This window comes from Myotis lucifugus, unplaced genomic scaffold (assembly GCF_000147115.1).
Source record: "Myotis lucifugus unplaced genomic scaffold, Myoluc2.0 scaffold_165, whole genome shotgun sequence".
Lineage (NCBI taxonomy): Eukaryota > Metazoa > Chordata > Mammalia > Chiroptera > Vespertilionidae > Myotis > Myotis lucifugus.
The window spans coordinates 1,564,827-1,571,378 of NW_005871213.1; the positions used below are offsets into that span (position 1 = coordinate 1,564,827).

The following is a 6,552-nucleotide window of genomic DNA, read 5'->3' on the forward strand; positions in this document are numbered from 1 at the left end:
AGAAAATTTCCATACTCGTCACGGGCCCACGCCCATTCAAATTATTCCCTTCACCAATCAACATAATCTGCCAAAGCCAAAGGTCGCTCCCCCTTCAGGGGAGTTGGGAACGAGATTCCCTTGAACTGACCAGAGATCTTAACCTTCTCAGTAAACCACGGAGGAAGTACCCCGCCGAGTTTGAGCTGGTTCTTTGGTGAAAACCTCCATCTGTGGGAAAAGCCCAGGCAACATGGAGGCACCCCAATAGTCTATAGACCACAGGAGCATCAACCATCACCTGAGTGAAGAAACCGTCAAAATGAGCCCAACCCCTCGCCTGGGAGTCTTTAAATTGAGGTGCTATGTATTGAGGAACAGACATAAGCCATTCCTGCTGTGCCAGGTCCACCCGCACCCACCCCCCCACCCCCCGACAGAATCTATGAGCATAATAAATGGACGGTTTATGCCACTATATTTTGGGGTAATTTGTTATGTAGCCATAGTAACTGGAACATCATTGTTCAGAGCTACATTTGCAGCAGCTTTCCCATGTTCCCAGTCTTATCATTGTAACATCATTGGTACCTAAGCCCAGGCAATATAAATTTCCATATCAAAATTAGTTTCTCCGGGCATTTTTAAAAATTCTTGACCTGCCTGGCTGGCGTGGCTCAGTGGTTGAGTGTCGACCTATGAACCAGGAGGTCATGGCTCGATTCCTGGTCAGGGCATATGCCCTGGTTGTGGGCTTGATCCCCAGTGTGGGACATGCAGGAGGCAGCCGATCAATGATTCTCTCTCATCATGGATGTTTCTCTCTCTCTCTCTCTCTCTCTCTCTCTCTCTCTCTCTCTCTCCCTTCCTCTCTGAAATCAATAAAAAATATATTTTTAAAACATCTTGACCATCTTTATCCCCTCCCCCTTTTCAAAGTATATCACGTTGTCTTGTTTCGGTCTGCATTAAATAAAAACCCAAGCCTTTGCTAACAGGAAAAGCTGTGATCAGTCTTCACAGACAGGAAGGAGGGAGGGTGAAGCAAGGACGCTGGGGCGGAGGCTGAGAAGACAGGCCCGCGGCCTGTGTGTGATGTACAGCGAGTCTCTCCTGCAGGTCACGGGACTGGAGGGTCCTGGCAGAGCTGGGGCGCCTGCATTCAGACCACTTATTCATCTGGAGCACAGTCTGTTCTTAAACACCGACCACCCGCAGGCCAAGTTCTCCTGTTCAGACTCCGAAAGCAGCACCATTTCCCAAGAGCCATCAGCATCAGTCACAGGGGCTGAGGAGTGCTCAGGGTGGCGGGGGTGGGACAGGGAGTGACATTCAGGCCCCGCCGGCCAGTCAGCACCCCACCGTCAATCACGTCCCTGCCTGGCTGGCTTCTAATGAGCCCGCCACCATGAGTGAGGTCTCTCTTTTCCGTTTTACGGCCCCTCTGAAACTCATCGCGGGCTGTCCTTTGTCTCTCTCTCCCCATATATCTGGAGTGATGGGCTTTATGGCCACTTCTTCGGGGGAGAGAGAATTATAGAGCTCCGGATTTATGTCTGTTTGCCGGGCCCCCTCCGGTCCACACACTGCAAGGTGAAAGCTGGGGCAGCGCAAACGATGTCGCCCTCTCATAGATCTGGCCCAGTTGCTGACAGCTTATTTTGACAAAGGCGTAAAATTCAATGACTCTGGCTCAGCCGAGAAGCTGGAGGAAATTCAGAGGGGAAAAAGAGGATGTTTAAACGTGAGCCATCTCCAAACGGCTCTCTGAATCAGGTAAATTGTGAAAAATAGGCTAAGCAAGCTGAGCCAACAAATTTAATGGCAACAATAGCTGGTGTAGAAGGGACATGATTTATCCCTGAGGCCACTGTACAAAAATACCTTTCCCTGATATGGAGGGATTATCACTGGCTACTGGAACAGATACCAAGCCGTCAGGGAAGAAGTGGGTTGTGGGAGCCTCCAATGAGCCTTGTCTACCTGCCCTCACACCTCTGTGTATTTCCACGCTGAATGGGCATCTGTGGCCAATAATATATTGCAGAAGTGACAGTGGGTGGCTTTGATGGCTAGGTCATAAAAGATATCCCTCAGTTGGCTTGATTCTCAAGCTCACTTGTTTTGGTGGCCAGGGGGTGGGGTAGGGGTGCCAGCAGCCATCTCCTGAGAACCTTCCAGCAGCCCAGGATGAGGTCCCTGCTGGACGGTCACCAGGGCCAGCTGCCTTTACCAGCTGAGCCGCCCTCAGCAGCCTCAGACGCTGGCAGTCCCGGCCAGGAGCCCAGCCAAGCGGCTCCTGCACTCCCTCGCCATGCAAGCGGCAAGTGATCATGAGTGTTTGCACTTTGAGTCACTAGATTTTGAGGCGATTCGTCCTGTAGCAAGAGATAACTAATGGGGGCATATAATGAAGACTACCTTCAGCCAAGTGGGGCAGAAACACTAAACGAAGAAGACGGATGTTTATTTCTCACCCAGGTAAGAACCTGAAAGCCACAGTTTCAGCTAGCACGGCGTTCCTGGGTGTCAGGGACTCAAGGCCCTTCTCTTGTTTCCTTCCGCTGTCCTCAGTACATGGGTCTCTTCTCATGGTCCCATATGGCTGCTCCGGCGCCAGCCATCACATCCCTATTCCAGACAACAGGACGGAGGAAGAGCAAGGAGGACATGCCATCTCCCTTAAGGACACTTCTGTTGACAGGCCACAGACAAGAACGCAGGGGTATGGCCATGCCGAGCTATCAGGGGAGGCTGGGAAAGGAAGTCGTTATTCTGGGCAGCCATATGTCCAGCTGAAAGCCAGAAATTTAAGGAAAAGGAGAAATAATTATTGGGGCAAACTAGCAGTTTGGAGATGGACATTAATCAGGATTTGCTGCAAGGTGCTAGCTGAGCTGAATAGGAATGAGACAGCAAGGGGGAAGGGGACTGTGTGCCTTTGGGATGACTGGGACACAGAGTCCTTCCCAGGGCCTGTCCTCCTTCACTGCCCTGGGCAACTGAACGGCATATTTCTGAAGTCTGTCCTCGGAGTAGCAAAACCACACGTTCTGCAGCGAGCTATCGATAGCTTTACTTGAAAATACAGAGCACAATCTTCTGGGTCCATGGATAACATAGTGAAATTATTATGATATCCTGGGGTCCAAAAGATCCAGTTGTGTAAGATGTGGGGTGATTGTGCAGTTACAGAAATACGCTGGGGGAGGGGGTACCCGGGAAGTCCCAAGCTGGGAGTTTTAACACAGGTTCAAATGTCACCTGGCTCAGCTGCACTGTGGCGCCACCTAGTGGTAGTTGTCTTCCCACCTAGCTATGTAGCTGGGTTCCTGGGACCAGGTAAGGGGATTGATTCCAGGGCTGTCTCCAGGTTAGCAGGTGCCCATTTAATCAGCCTGTTCTGGGGAGAGCGGACCAGAAAGATAGTGGACTGGGGGTACCCATACTCTATCTGTTGGTTTGGTGAAAGGGTTGCCTGCTACTTCTCTGCCTGGTCTTGTCCTACCTGCCAAGGAGGATAGCCAATCACATTTTGTCCCAATTCACATTATTGAAGGCATTAGCGCTTTCTCTCTTTCTCTGTCTCTCTCTGTCTCTCTCTCTGTCTCTCTCTCTCTCAACCTCTCTCTCTCATTTATATTTATTAAAGCAGTATATTAAATGAGTTAAACTTGATACTTCATAAGCAGAAACCATTTCCCATTACCCTGAAACCCTCTCTCTGGGCTATTTCTTTCCCTGGCCTAGATGGAGCCTCTAGCATGTTCCAGGGCTTTTCTGGTCACCCTCAGATAGTGAAAAGTTGTCTGGTTACACTCACCACCAGTATAGCCACATATCTGCACTTAAACAGTGCAGTGATAAAAATCCACAACTTTAACCAAAACTATAGCCTCTCCACCACCCCCCCCCCGCCCCCTGCAGCTTGCAATGAGGTAGAGGGTGTGGTCAGCCTCTTCCCTGCCCTCCCCTCTCCCGCTAGCTGCTGTTTCTGAGCCCGCCTGGGGAGGGGGTGGGGGGGTGGGGGAGATAAAATCTGAGGTGGGGGAGATACCCACCTTCACTTGGTGCCGTGGTGATGCGCTGCTGTGCTCTCTGGCTCCATCCCACTCAAGGCTGATTCTTCCACTCAGTGGGTACTTTTTGGGATTATCTTGGAGATTCTGCTGCTGGTCTTCTCCAAGGGCCACTTACACGAGGCAGGTGATAGATGCCTGTCCTCCAGTTATAAGATGAACACAGCTGGGTTCTTGGTGGGGGGCTGTCTGCCTGCTGCATCATGGAGCTTCTCTAGGCAGCTCTCTTGGGCACATTCTGTGTGCAGAGAGCTGCAGGTCCACTCTCCAAGGCCCAGCTGGCCCTCAGAGGAGAAAGCCACGTGTTTGGAGACGTGGTCTGCTTCCCCAGCAGCCCTCCCCCCTCCCTCTGTCTCTTTTCCCGCCCAGCCACCTGGAAGCTCGCTAGCCATAGCCTCTCGTTGCATGGCTCTGCTTCCCAGACTCCAGAGACCAAAAGTCCCCTGAGCAGTCCCCTGGCAAACGCTTTCTCCTCTGAGGGAGGAAACATGCCCCAGTGCTTCAACGACTCTCTTCAGAAGAGCTTTTCTCTAACTTGCACCTTCAAGCCTTTTATATGTTTAAGACGGGGATTGGCTCAAGGCACAAGAATCAGATTTCCGATTTCCCTTTTGTCAGTCCCCCACAATCTGTGATCCTGTGCCTGTCTTTGGAATGTGGGGTACATGGCATCTTTTCAGAACAGATGCATTGAATAATTTCAGGGGTTATCATTCATGTAAACTTATATGACACACAAGGAGGATATAAAACACAGTGTGAAGGTGGCCCTGGAGATGGGAAGCTGCTGGCCTGATGTATCATCCTCAGCTGTTGGAGCATCAGGTGAATCCTGTTATATGTAACTAGAGGCCCGGTGCACAAAATTCGTGCGGGGGGGGCGGGGGGTGTCCCTAAGCCTGGCCTGCACCCTCTCCAATCCAGGACCACTCGGGGAATGTCCGACTGCCTCTCGCAATCTGGGACTGCTGGCTCCTAACCACTCACCTATCAGCCTGCCTGATTGCCCCTAACCCCTCTGCCTGCCTGCCTGATCACCCCCTAACCACCTCTGCCTGCCTGCCTGATCACCCCTAACTGCTCCCCTTCCGGCCTGATTGCCCCTAACCGCCTCTGCCTCGTTCCGCGCCCAGGACCCAGGATTCCCTCCTCCGGCCAGTCGCAGGCACCTGGGACCTGGGCCGGCTTCGCCCAGGCTGGCTGCAGCCACAGGGGACCGTGGGCGGGTGGCTCGTCCCTCTCCCAGGCCACAGGCGCAGCCACTGGTGCCTGGGACCGCAGGGCATGCAGCTTGTCCCTCTCCCGGGCAGCAGCCTGGCTGGTCCCCATTCCTCTCTCATGAGCTCATTTGTGCCTGGCTGGTCCCCATTCCTCTCTCCCCAGTGTTGAGTGTCTGAGCCGTTATGACAGCATGAGGGCATGATGACCATTTGCATATTACTCTTTTTTATATAGATAATAACAGTAGAGCTGACACTTACCTATTGTTGGCATGTGCTATGCACTCTTTTAGGGGCTTTGCCTACTTTATTCCATCCACATAACAATCCTACCAGATCGGTACTACTTCTCAGGACTGTTTTACAGATGAGTCAGCTGAAGCCCAGGCACTAAGGTTACTCAGCCAGCGAATGGCAGAGCTGGAATGCAAACCCAGAAGATGGCTCCTTCCGATGCCTGGTGCCCGAGGGTAGCACCTGTCTCCGTGCCTTCTTCGGCAGGCGACCGGTCACACGCAGGGACCTGCAGCCAGGCAGATGTGGCTCCCGCCCAGGCTGCCACTCCCTCAGCAGCTGTGCGGCCTTCGCTAAGTCAGGCAACTTTGCTGAGTCGCAGTATCCTCATCAAGATACTACCTGGCAGAGTTGGGACTGGTCAAACATGCACGTATTTCTCCTCTCTTTCTGCAAAGGGAAAGGAGTCAAAACTTCCTGAACTTCAAGATTTCAATCAACTTTATCAAACACCCTGGCAAGGAGGCTAGGAGACCCAAGGCGTCCCTTGTTTGAGTCAAACACATGCAGGGAATGCCAGCACTCAGTGGGACTGGTTTTCTGGGCACTGAGTCAGTCCATCGGTACCTTCTGGGGAGGCCATTCACTCCCGCAAAGCGACCCTCTTCTGCCCCCTTGTGCGTGGAAATGCGGCCCTGGGGGCACGAGCACGCTCCGAGCACACGGTCATTACCAGCGCTGTCTCATGATGAGCGCTCCGGCCAAGGACCCCGGAACCGGTCCGCGCTCGGGCAAGTGGGGGAGGGGGGACGAGGGGGAGGAGTCGGGGCTCCTTTCCTCCGCCGGAACCCTCGTCCGGGGGCTGGGTCCCCGCCCGGAACTGCAAAGCGCAGGGCGGGGCGGGAAGCGCCCGGCGAACGTGCGTTCCTAGGAAGGAAGTCGGTCCGGCCGGGGAGGACCGCAAGATGGGGCCTTTTCCTGGGGGGGGGAGGGGGGATCGGGCGGGGCCCGAAGGTGGACCCCGGTTCCGGAACCTTGGG

General features: G+C 53.4%; 1 long non-coding RNA gene across 1 annotated transcript; it reads right to left on the reverse strand.

Moving 5' to 3' along the window:
• Positions 1-2,438: 2,438 nt before the first annotated feature.
• On the reverse strand, positions 2,439-6,404 carry LOC106698349. Its single transcript, XR_001349664.2, has 3 exons — positions 5,540-6,404; positions 4,041-4,342; positions 2,439-2,774 (listed from the first exon to the last, which is right to left on the reverse strand). It is a non-coding gene; the product is annotated as an uncharacterized LOC106698349 (long non-coding RNA).
• Positions 6,405-6,552: the final 148 nt, after the last annotated feature.